The 12,953-nt window shown below is 44.2% G+C and overlaps 2 long non-coding RNA genes across 11 annotated transcripts; both read left to right on the forward strand.

Annotated features, from left to right (window-relative positions):
- The first annotated feature begins 473 nt into the window (after positions 1-473).
- LOC104583549 lies at positions 474-11,580 on the forward strand. 2 transcript variants are annotated; one of them, XR_002965318.1, is made up of 4 exons: positions 474-489; positions 10,959-11,100; positions 11,213-11,272; positions 11,515-11,580. It is a non-coding gene; the product is annotated as an uncharacterized LOC104583549 (long non-coding RNA). The 2 variants fall into 2 exon arrangements; XR_002965317.1 differs by having other exon boundaries at positions 10,967-11,100.
- LOC104583548 lies at positions 3,147-7,791 on the forward strand. 9 transcript variants are annotated; one of them, XR_731373.3, is made up of 6 exons: positions 3,147-3,430; positions 3,847-4,020; positions 4,508-4,677; positions 6,633-6,827; positions 6,913-7,090; positions 7,435-7,791. It is a non-coding gene; the product is annotated as an uncharacterized LOC104583548 (long non-coding RNA). The 9 variants fall into 9 exon arrangements; XR_002965322.1 differs by lacking the exon at positions 3,147-3,430 and adding an exon at positions 5,587-6,383 and having other exon boundaries at positions 3,439-4,020; XR_002965324.1 differs by lacking the exon at positions 3,147-3,430 and adding an exon at positions 5,587-6,383 and having other exon boundaries at positions 3,439-4,020; positions 6,643-6,827.
- Positions 11,581-12,953: the final 1,373 nt, after the last annotated feature.

Genomic DNA, 12,953 nt, shown 5'->3' on the forward strand with positions numbered 1-12,953 from the left:
TTATAGCTAATTCTCTACATCGAGGGGTGATCAAAATTGTTGGTGGACCTGATGAAAAAAAATTGAATGTGGCAAAGCCATGTTTCCCTGTTAGTCTGTTTCTGTAAGGCTTATGCACGCACTCCAGAGATGGATTTGCTGGTGCTGGATGCCCTGCAGAGTCATCTCGGTTCACCGTGTTCATGAGGAAATTCTGCAGTATATATGTTCATAAGCACGCCAAGATGAATCAATCGGCTGAATATTTCTCAAAGTGTTTCCTTTGCTGCGACGAAAAATATCAGTTGTACCTACTGATGGCTTTACTTTAGATAGAGTATGTTGAAAATGCGACAATTCAATCTAAGGCTCAAACGACGAGGCTGCCTTGTTCTCCAGGAATTCGATTTTCTCTTCCAACGCTGCCATGGCTGGCTTCGTGCACCTGAAGAAGGAATCATGTTAGTTACATTTTTCCAGGTTCTTGAATTGCATGCTACTTCCGATCTGGTTGAACATAAACTTGAACCTAACCCCTAACCACACCTCAAAGGGGACAGACCAAGGATGTGGGGAGTGATCCCCCGGAGGTGGAGGCGGCAGCGAGACATAGCTCGGCCGAGAAATCGGAATGCCTAGTAAACAGTAGATGTGGGCCTTGTGTTATAGTATTGTCCAAGAGCCCGTCTTAAATGGGCCTCTAGAACTCGGCTTACAAATATTTTTGGCGGCCCAAATACCAAGCGAAGCAAAGTAGCAAAGCCTACCAGGCTTATCATCAACGCTCACACTGCTTCGTCTCGTCTCACGAGCTTCCTCTTCCGCAGAAATCCTCATCCGCGAGAGCTTCTTCTCCGCCATGCCTGTCTTAACATTGGATCCGGCCATTACTTAAGAAGATGTTTCATCCCCTTTCCTTTAAGAAAAAGATGTTCCGTGCGAAAATATCCCCGAAATTGATTGAGACAAATGCTCCCACCAACCATACCAAGCATGACTAACATATTATGCCGACTATTCGTCGAGTGTGTTCTCTCGATGTTTCGCGAGACGTTGAATTTCAGCACCTTTAGTTTTCTTATACACCAATCAGTGGTGAAAGCAATGCAAGAAAGAAAGAAACAAAGAAAGAGGGGGTTAGCTTGAGAATAGGAGGCAACGGGAAGGTAGCGCTTGGAATGAACCCAACTTATTGTGTTGCATGGTGTAATACCCCAAGCTTGAGGTTGATAAGAGGAGTGCTTAAAAGGATTGATAGTACTAATCAGATCAGTGAGATACATCTTCATTTCATGAAGCTCGTCTTCTAAGAACTGCTCAGTTAAGCGTGCTTGATTGGGAGAATTATCGAGCTAATAGTAACTACAGGCAGTCCGTGAATGGTTGGGGTGTTACACATAGTGTTTTGCTTCGTTGGGACAGTGTTATCTGCTCGCTTTCCTTTTTTGCCTTAGGTCTGTGAGTAGCTGAGCCTTTTGGCCCCCTAATTACCCAATTCGTGGGCGCATGTGAGCTAGAGGTTGAGAAAGAAAAGACTAATAAGTTCTTCGACAGTAAAATCGGAAACACAAACGGAGTGCATGATCCATGTAACTCGGACAAGAGGCAACATTTTCGAGTTTGTGCATTGCTTTTTGTTATTGATGAACTCAAGACATAAGTTTTTCCCCCGAATCTATACTTGTTACTGCATGATTTGTCTTCAGTTAGTTCAACGAAGCAGTGTTGTATCATGCCCTGCATAGCTAACAGTATGGTTTTGTGTGGCAACACATGGTGGATCTTACACGTGAACAGATAATTGGTGCTTCTCAATACTTTGCCAATGGAGCTAGCTAGCGATTAATCTCTGGCTTTATTTACGGAAATAGCAATTTGATTTCTCCTTAGAACCTTCAGATCTGTGTTGACTCTATTAACTGTCGATGATTCGCGTGTCCGAAATCTTTTGGAGCAAAATATATTAGGAATGTATTATTATTCAATTGTGGAGGATGATATGTGCACCACAGATGTCCCAGATCTTTCCACTCCAGTGCCAGTTTACCTTGCATAATCTGCATGCACATGCATTGATTAATTAACCAAGAGAAAACTAAATGTGAATAGACAGAACATCTTCGAACCCAGAAAAAACATCTCTTGCCCCTAGCTTGCTGTGTAGCATTGGAGATGACCACTACTTTTGAAGATGTTTCATGCATCCCCTTTTCTTAAAAAAAGGATGTTCCATGCAAAAAATATATACTCCTATCTCCTAATTAAAATTGATTTGAGAGATAAATGTTGCCACCAACCAAACCAAGCATGGCTAACAATTTATACCCGACCATTGGTTGAGTGTGTTCTCTACACGCTTCATGAGATCTTGAGCTTTAGCACCTTTAGTTCTCTTATACACCAATTGTTAGTTAATTGAAAGCAATGCAACAAGAAAAGAAGAGGGGTTAGCTTGAGAAAAGGAGGCATCAGTAAGGGAACGCTAGCTGTGAACCGAAGGCAATGTGTTGCATGTTGTCTTGCTCCGGCGAGGTGCCATAGTCGGCCTTTTTCCATCTATCCCATCTTTCCATACAACTACCACGCCTGATACAGCTCTCGATAAGCAAGGTATCATTTAGAAAGACCAGGCCCAACGCAAGTACCGGTTCCAAGACGAGGCAATTAGTATGGGCCCAAATCCCACTCGGTGTCTCAATCAGTGCTATCAAAACTAGCAGGAGTCTATGAGCATGAGGTGGAGTGAATTTCTTGACACACATGTGAGCATGAGGTTTGACAAAAGAGGGACTAACAAATAGTACTCCTTCCTAATAAGTGTCTCAGATTTTTTTTCTTAGCCCCTCGCTTCTTTCGTCTCCGGCACAACCATTTGCTTCAGCGAAGATAGAGAATTGCTTGGGAACCGGCGCCTATGCCAAAGGCCGTGGATGGAGCGCAGGCGTGCCGCGTGTGGCGGCGGTGATCCCCGGAGCCGGACGTGGAGGCAGGGGCTAAGAAATTGGAAATTCTGACTTTCTGTTTTGAGAGGAAGGAAATTCTGACATAAACAGTACTGTACGTGGTACTATTACCCAAGAGCCCGTCTTAGGTGGGCCGCGAGAACTCGGCCTACAAACGCTTTGGAGGCCCAAATACGAAGTGAAGCAACAAAACCTGCTAGGCTTGTCGTCAACGCTCACTTGCGCGAGCGTCGCCAGAAATCCTCACCCGCCGCCTTCTCTGCCTCCACGAGAGCTTCTCCTCCGCCATGCCTGTCTCAACTGATCTCTCGCCACCGACGTCTCTTGGCGCGGTACAGGGGACCGGGAGAGAGCATCGCCGTCGACTGACCCGAGAGGAGTAAGACGGAGATGGAGGCCGAGCGCTAGCGGGGGCGGAGGCGTTTCTCGGCGCCGGCGATGCGCGTGCGGCGGAGCGGGAGAGGAGGCGCCGGCGGCCGGCCAGTCGGGTAAGTTGGACTGTACGCTGGAGCTGTTTAGTATTCGTACTAAGTATCTTACTGCTCACGGACAAGAAATTGCAATTCTGAGCTTCCTCAAAAAAAAAAAAAGTAGAGCAGAGTAGATACTAGAGAGATAGAGTTACTGGGGCGCAGGCATGGGGGGCAGGTAAATTGTTTGTAGGATTAGGTCAGTCCTTGGGAGGCAGGTGGCCCAATGTTGCAACTAGTAGTACTAATAATACTGATGATTTCTCTACTTATCCTTGAGTTCTCTAAGCTTGCATCACTATTGAACCGCTAATACAATTATGGTGAATATATCAGCCTTCTGAGTACACAATGTAGGCATATATTTGGTTCAGAATCTGATGTGTATTCTGAGTTCACAATGCTATTTGACGAGAACTTGGATGTTGCTACAGCACGTGCACTTATGCAGAGTGGTCTCAGATCTTGCCCAGAATCAGAGGATGTCTGGATTAAGTATCTTCGCAAGGAGCTTACTTGTGTTAATAAGCTTAAGGCTTGAGAGGTAGCCCCTGGGGAGGACATGAACACACTGCATAGAGACAATGAGCTGAACAAAGATTTCTCTGGTAATGAGTATGCTAGCCTTCAGCTTCTTTTTGAGGGAATGCTAGGCTTCAGCTTAGTGACTGCACTAGTTCCAGTACTTCAAATGAAAAGGAAGCTTTATCGAATAGGTTGAAAAAATCAATTCAGGTGGAAACATTATGCCATCACTTTATTAGTTATCAGCATCATGAATTTTATCAATGAAAATCCCATGTTTCTTTTTTGGGATGAAGAAACACATACTTGGTTATTCATGTACCCTCGACATGTCTTGCTGTAATGAAATGTTTAGTGGTAGCTTTGCCCATGAATAGATTAGTACTAAATCAATGACGATGGTTAGTATTAAGTTTCATTGTATGCTTGTTATGAAATGGGCAGGTCTCAGTTTTAATCTTTGAGCTTGATTTATCCATACAATAGGTTATTTTCCCTTGCTATCCATATATAGTAGCTAGTAAGTCTTCCTAGCACATGTTTCAAAATTTTGTTTGTGATTCATTGCAGGCCATGAAATTGTTTCTCATGACGAGATATTTCGAGAAACGGGTGAAATGTGCAATGTTATCATTAAGTTCAGCTGGCGAGAGTGATTGCTGAGCTTGAGTTTCTTCTGCCATTGTTGGATGAGTTTTGCAAAAGGATGGTATTAAGCAAGCTAGGAAGATGTATTAGAGGTATGGAATTTATGATCCTTCAGTTATATTGTTGGCAATGCTACTTTCAGTTGCCATGCTCGTTACATGAGTAAAATGAGCAGTGTTGCAAGATATGGTGTTTTTGTCCGCTTGGAATTTAACATTGCTAGCAATTTGTGTGTTCTGATTGTGTTAGCATTGAACCTGACATGCTATGCATGAAAGGCAGGCATAATGCATGGATGTTCGTTCAGGCACATTATCTATGTTTATTGTTCTCATGTTGCACTTGTTCATGCGTTAAAGGTCTAACAGTAATAACTCTTGTGTGCCAACATGGTGGATCTTATACGTGGACAGATACAGATAATAGGTGCTTCTCAATACTTTCCAACCAAGCTGTCTAACGATCTAATCTCTGCCTTAACTTACGGAAATAGCAATTCGATTTCTTCGTACAAGCTACAACCTTAAGATCTGTGTGCACCCAATTAATCCAATGCTTTGCGTGTCCGAAATCTTTTGGAGCAAATAATATGAGGAATATATAATTACTCCTTTGCGGAGGACGTTATATATGTCAATATGTGCATCACAGATCTTTCCATTCCAGTGGCAGTTTCCCCTTGCGTAGTGTGCACACTATTGGAGCAAGAATATGTTTAAAACCAAAAGAAAAAAAGAAAAATCATTGCATGCCCTTTCTATACAGTATTGGAGCGGGCCATACTTATGAAGATGTGATGTTCCATCCTCTTTTCTTTTTAAAATGGACATTCCGTCCAAAAAGTATCTCCTGAAATTGATTGAGACACAAATGTTTTCACCAACCACACCAAGCATGCATGGCTAACAATTTATACCCAATGGTCCTTGTTCGAGTGTGTTCTCTCGAAGCTCCATGGGTCCTTGAGTTTTAACGCCTTAATTTGGTTCCTTTATACACAGACTGTTAGCAAACACAATGGGAAGAAAGAAAGGAGAGGGGTAGCTTGAGAACAGGAGGCATCAGGAACACCGTGAACTGAATGCGCTGCGTTCCATGCTGCTTTCCTCCAACGAGCTGCCGTCTGTCGCTATCTTGGAGCAAACTTCCAACTAAGACATTTTTTCCTTGTTTGCCTTGGATTTGTGACGAGTCGGGCCTTTTTGCATTCCAGCATGGTCTTCTAGCATTTGTCACTTGTCAGGCTTTGAGAGAGTGTCAACAACATTGTGCTAAGACCTCGTGAAAATCATCGGTCCAAATGTATGGGGAGAACATTTCAGTATAAAGACCGGTTCCAAGCTAAGGCAATTAGCATGGCCCCAAATGTCAGTCTGTGGTAGCCAAACTAGCTAGCATTCCATAAGCGTGAGGTGGATGAATTTCTAGACGCCCCTGTGAAGTAGAAGTAGAGTTCCCGCAAAAAAAAAAAGAAATAGAAGTACAGTTTGAGAAAGAAGAGACTAATAAAGTTTTAGGTGGTGAGAAAGGTGGGAAACTGGAAGCAAATAAATGATTCGAATGAAGTGCATGATTTGTGTAATTTGAACAGGCAACTTCCTGGAGTTTGTGCATGAGTATGTTTCCCATATCTATATATTACTTGTTACTGCATGATTGTTTTTTTTTCAGTTTTTAGTTGCGTTTGGATAATGAGGTGTTGTGATTTACCCTACATCCTAGAAAATGGGGCCAACTGTAGAATCATTCGCACCACATTCTCGTGGCACATCTACATTCTCGATGATAGATGGCGACGGTATGCTATTTCTCAGTTAGCTACTCCCTCCGTCATGATAGACATTTTCTTAGTATATTTATTGATATTGTAGAATTAGTAAAAATTTCCACAACCTTGGTTAAATTAAAAAAGTTCGACTTAGGACAAAGTTAGAACATCTTATAATTTGAAACGGGTGAAAATTCTTGGGTTTGACGTTATGATTCTTGTAAGTATAATTTCTTAAAGAAAATTGCAATGAAATAATCATCTGTAAATCCCATAAAGTACTACACAGAAGAGAAGCATGTGTGGACTCACAAAGTACATAGAAGAGAAGACGATTTCATGCTGGAAGCACGGGAGGAATCAAAATTCTGCCGTACATAGCTCGGGCATTAGCCCGGCAGCGGCAGCAAGGGAGGGAGCCGGCTGCCGCTGGAGTGGAAGATTCTCCTGAGTCGCCATGGAAGGCAGCGGGTGGTCGGATTCTTTTATCTAAATTTTTTTATATGCAACTTTTATGGAGAACGTCTCTCCTGCTTATACTTTCCATTGTAACTTTCAGGACCGAGTAGATCAATCTGTCAACTTTGAGAAGCCTACGTTCTTCGCTTCAGTTTCTGGGATTGCCTTTGTCATGTGGATACTTCTGAAAACTAAAACCAATAAAAAGTAACAATCTTCAGTGGAGATATGTGTGCTCATCATGCGAAGAAACCACATCACTATCAGCGGCCTTTCAGGTACCTATGTCAGTATTTATGTGGTGCTTTCTGTCCTTTTCTTGCATACATTCTACCCATATATATCTTCCACACCCAACCTGAGCATGCTCAAAATAATCCAATCATTTCTCATCCATCCACATTTTCTACACAAGCAAGGCGATGTGATGGTTCATTCATGTCAATAAATTAAGATTTAGCACATATGAATAGGAGACATGGGGAAAGAAGCAAATGCAGTGGGGGCCGTTTTAACATGATCTTGCCAACAATTTATACCCGACCATTGGCTGAGTGTGTTCTCTCGGCGCTTCATGAATCCTTGAACTGAAGCACTTCTATCTCTTATACACCAACTGTAGCCAAAGCAATGCAAGAAAAGAAAGCAGAGGATTAGCTTGAGAAGAGGAGCAGAAGGGAATGCTTGGCATGAATCCAAAGTACTGCATTGCATGTGGTGTTTTGCTCCAGCAAGCCGCATCCTCTTCACGCTTGGGGCAAACTTCCAGCTGAAACATTTTTTCTTTTCTTCGCCTTTTTGGCTTGGCAGTCCAAGTCAAGTGGGTCTGGGATCTACTGAATGGAAGTATATATACCGTTTGACTTTTTGAATCCCTGAGTGCAATTCTCAAGTCCTTCATAACAAAGATCAACAGAACTCAAAAGCTATTTCTGTTACCAAGAATGAATCTTCAGTGAAGATATGTGTACTCATACGAGGAAACCGCGTCAGTATATTCATGTGAAGATGCGCCCGCTCACTCTCGACTCGTTGCATGCCGTATTTCGTGATCGAGACTAGTCGGGCTCGGATCTTGCACAATTTTGAGTTTTTACCCGTCAGTATAAGTCTTAGTTGGAGTCATTAACAGACACGTTAGTGGTTCCATAAATTTGCTGATTACTGGATTGTTTGAAAACACAAAAATGACTCAGATCACTCCGTGCTACTTCATAAAAAAGGACGATGGGCATTAAACAATATTTCCTCTCTCCTTTCCGTCTGGCTACGAACGGCACACGGTGTTTTCGATTTTGCCGGATATTGCACCGTTGGATCTCCACAAAATTTCAGAAGATCGTAGTAGAGACAATTCCACACAATCCCACCGAAGGGATCGGCGGAAAATTTCTTGAGGCAGCGGAAAACATGCAAACAAGTCAGATGCTCATGATATGCCGCATGGCCGTGAGAAATCAAAACATCACTCAGTCTTTTAAGGTTTTCAGGAGATTCCACCGTTGGATCGTGATGACATTTTACATTGTAGCAGTAGACACAATTCCAAATAAACTCACCGGAAGGATCATCGAAACAATTCTTAAGGCAATAGATATCTTGCAAGAGAGAAATGAGACAGGAGGAAGGAAAGAATAGCGACCGGAGCAAGAGGAGGAAGAAAGAAAAAATTGAAAAGATCATCTTACCCTTTTGAGTTGGTGTGTATCGAATCAGCCCTCTCATGTCAATTATCTGAGGTCCTTGCATCTTTTTCCCACGCACATGCCGTCACCTTTCTAACCTGCCCGGCAGTTTGGATAAGTTATGTCATACCCTGCACGAGTAACAATATGATCAAAATGATCTTGTGTGGCAACATAGTCAATCTTATCTGTGAAGTGATAATATGTGCTTCTGAATAATTTGCCAAACAAGCTAGCTAGTGATGTAATCTCTGCCCTTACGTGCGTGAACAACGATTTGATTTTTGCTTACAACCTTAAGATCGTGTGGACCAAATTAAACCGATGCTTTGTGCGTCCAGAATCTTTTGGAGCAAATATACACATCGTATCAAATTAGTTGATTACTCTTTTGTGGAGGATGATATGCGCACCATAGATATTTCCATTCCAGTGCCACCTTAATTACCTTGCATTGTGTCCACATCATTGATTAACCAAGAGAGAACTAAATGTTAACAGCCAGAATCTGTTTGAACCAAAAATAAAAATAAAACAATCACATGTGCTTGCTGTACAGCATAGGAACCGACCGTTACTTTTGATGTTTCGTCCCCATTTCTCCAGGAAAAATAGACGTTTCCATGCAAAAATATACTCCTAAAATTGATTGAGAGATAAATACTGCCACCAACTGCACCAAGCATGGCCAACAATTTATATCCGACCATTGGTTGAGGGTGTTCTCCCGGTGCTTCATGAGTCCTTGAGTTTTACTTTACCATCTTCAGCCCTCTTATACGCTACTCCACCGCTGGCGAAAGCAATACAAGAAGGGGAAAAAAAAAAGAGCCTAGCTTGAGAACATGAGGCATCAGGAAGGGAGTGCTAGCCGTGAACCGAAGACCATGTGTTGCATGGTGTTTTGCTCTGGCGACCAGGCATCCTCCACTGCCTTAGAGCAAACTTTCTACCCCTTTTTGGTTTAGATAGTCGAACCTTATCATGATCGAGAGTGCTTCCGGTAGCATAAGCTTGGTATCGTACTTCGAGAAAGCATCAGCAATCCTGTGCTGAGACGTAGTTTAAGAGAATCTCTCGTGTACTGGTCCAAATGTTTAGGGAAAACTAGTAGGAGGGCCGGTTACAAGCTAACGCAACTAGCATGGCCCCAAATGTCAGCCAGGTGGTACAAACTAGCAGGCCGTGGGTGTGAGATAGACTGAATTTCCGTACACGTAGGTGAGCTTATTAGAGGTTGAGAAGAAGAGATTAAAAAGTTGTGCGGCTTTAAAAAGGGGAAACTAAAAGCAAATGACAGACAAAGTTCATGATTCGTGTAATTAGGAAACTTCCTTGAGTGTGTGCATAAGACTAGCTGTTTCCAGATCTATATTTATTATTTCATGATTTGTCTTCATTTTTAGTTGAATTTGAATTATGTGGCATCGTGTCATACCCTACATGTTAAGGAAATGGATCAACTGTATGATCAGTCCACAAGGGACGACGATATCTTTACCGCTACTTAATTTGCAGTTTGGTACGTACGTTGGTCCGTCACCCCAACCGACCCACGCGCGAGAAAAAAGAAAACGGGAAAACGGATCCCCTACTTGCCCTTCGCTCGCATCTCTCTCCCGATAGGATTCTCCTTGCCTCCGCCGCCGCCCTTCCTCGCCTCCGACGCTGCCGCCGCTGTTCCCCATCTCTGCCGCCGCCCTCTATCCTCGCGTGCTCCGGCCATCAACCACCCGCTAGGGTTCCCATTAGGGCGCTCCAGCGGCATCGCCTCCCGCCGCTGGGGCCATGGCGCAGCTGCTGTCCCCTCATCCCGATCTGGATCACCGCAGCGGCATCGCCGCCCACCGCGGGGGCCCTGGCGCCGGCCCGAGCCGCTGTCCGCCTCGCCCTCTCCTCCTCATCCTGATCTGGAACGCCGGCAGGTGCATCGCCGCCCGCTGCCGGGGACAACCCGCCTCGCCCTCTCCCCCTCATCCCGACTTGCATCGAGCTAACGAGCGTCTGTACCCTTTCCCCGCCGCAGGGGCATCGCCGCCTGGCCCGATTCCGCTTGTGGGGCGTGGACTCGGACCCCCTCGACTACCTCAGCGGGGCAAGCGGCTGGTCCTCCGGAGTTGGAGTTCTCCTGATCCGTTCAGAGGTTAGCGGTGATTTCTGTTCTTTTCTTTGCGTATAGTCCTTGTCGACGAGGTACACCCCGACGCATCAGTAGCAAATTTACTATGTTCTCATGTCAAGATCTCCTCTGGAATTTTTCCAGTGAGTGTAAATTTGTAATCTCTGGTTCATCTTTGTAAGTTTTTTTTTCATTGCACTGCATCTGCACTAATCGTTGACTGTCCTCCTTGCAGGTTCGAGCCTTGGATTCATTTATGTGTCTCCAGAAATATTATCCTCGTGGTCTCAGATTAATAAGGCGAGGAGATAGTAGGCTCCCAGCAAGAAGAGGCGACGGGAGTGAATGAGTGAAACTAATGTGTTTCTCCTTTTTCTCTTACCTGTTCATGTTATAATCTTTATACTGGATCTTCGTGTAGGAAGTTTTGGATAACAAAGTCAGCTACATAGAGGATGCCAATGTTGTCCTAACTCATCAGGAGGTCATGCTTAGATAGTTAGATTACAGATCACTACTTTCCTTTTCTGTTTCTAGATTACTCATCACTCCTTTCCTTTCTCTGTTTCTGTTTACATGTTGCTTCTTTTCTTCAGACTTCTCTTAAAGAAAGATTAAGTGGGCTGCAGGAAACCAACAAAGCACCGCTGGAGCAGGTAAGAATTACAAAGTCTGTCTTGAACTATTTATTTCTCTTTGGTTTAGTTGGTTGAGAAAATGTATCATTAAAGAAATAGAAATACTAATGCTATGTAAAATGTTTCTTGTGGACAAACATTAGTGAATTTTCTCCAGAGAAAACAACATTTATTTTCCAAAAGGTGTTACGACATATGCATTTCGATTCTAATTCTCATTAAAAAAAATCTCATCTGTTGGTATTAAAAATCACATATAGGATGGCAAGAGTTGCGAAGAAAAACATGTTGCCTACAGGGATTGCAGCTATGTTGTGGGGCATTTCCAAAATGAATGGCCTCATGAACCAGAACCAGTTGGGATTATTCTCTCTAAAATGCACGAGAGCTGCTTCGGTGGGGTTGCAAGACTTCTTCAACATCGGGGCTGCAAAAAAGGGATGGGCGCCATGGATCCCAAGCCTCCAACTCTAGAGGATGTGGAGAAGGATAGAACAGTTCAAGGCGGGCCAAGAGGTTTCAGTTTATTTGAGCTGCTTTTGTTTTCTAAAAACTGCAACGTGTTGTTGCAAAAAGTATTTTTCTTGTCGGTCTGTTGCGGTCTCTTTGGTCTGTTTGTGGCTATCAGTAGATTTTAAGCTCAGAGGTAGTCGCCGAGTTATTTCAAGTCAAGGTGGAGTTTTAATGTCTTGAAATATCATTGTGATATTTTGTATACGCTTGAATTTTTACATGGATTATGTGCGGTACTTGATTTCACATGCATTATGTGTGGTAAATTACTGTATATGGGAAGCAAGCGCAACGTGATAATTGTTGCAACCAGTCATAAGCCACGAGCCATGTAGTCGTTTGTGAACTATAATGATTTTTTATTAGTGTTTACATACCTATTCACAGTTTGCATTTCCAATTCACGTGTTTGTTGTCTATATGTTTGTGAAAATTATACTCCCTCTGTCCCGAAATTCTTGTCGCGACGTTTTTTTACAAAAAACCCCTCCTCTTTCTACAGCCTTGCTCCGTCGTCCTCTCAGTTATATCCATCTCTTTCTGCCCCCGACCCGAACCCCCCTTTCCCCTCTCACCCCCGCCGCCGCTCTCCCTCTCGCGGGTTTCGCCCCTGCCGCCGCTCTCCCTCTCACCCCAGCGGCGCTCCGGTCGCCTCCACCGCCCTCCCCTCCACCTTCCCCTCTCTTCTCCACAGCGCTTCTCCCTCTCCGTCAACGAGCGCGAAGAAGCTCGCTAAAACCAAGAGGAGACCAAGAACGAGTTCAATCTCGCTGGATCCGTTGGCCACGAGGCCGGATCCGGTCGCCGTCCTCACGAAGCCCGAAGGGAGGAGGCTGAGCAGTGGCGGCGATTTAGGGTTTCTTCGCGAGGAACCGTTGGCTACCGCTGTCGCCGCAGCCCGAGGAGGAGCAGGAGACCGGATCTGGTGGCAGCGACCACGGATCCGGTGGCGGCGAGTCCGGATCCGATGGCGGTGGCTCGATGAGAGAAGGGGACGAGGAGAAGCGGCGGCGGCGGGACGAGGAGTGGCGGAGCAGCCCCTTTCTGGGTTGTAATTATTTTAATTTGGAGGACATTTGTGTAAAATGTTATTTGTGAGGTGCTTGCGACAAGAATTTCGGTACGGAGGGAGTAATATTTTTATTCATGTTTTGATGGATGAGTTTGTCGATCCGTAGCAACGCAC

This window comes from Brachypodium distachyon, chromosome 3, assembly GCF_000005505.3.
Source record: "Brachypodium distachyon strain Bd21 chromosome 3, Brachypodium_distachyon_v3.0, whole genome shotgun sequence".
In the NCBI taxonomy this organism is placed as follows: Eukaryota; Viridiplantae; Streptophyta; class Magnoliopsida; order Poales; family Poaceae; genus Brachypodium; species Brachypodium distachyon.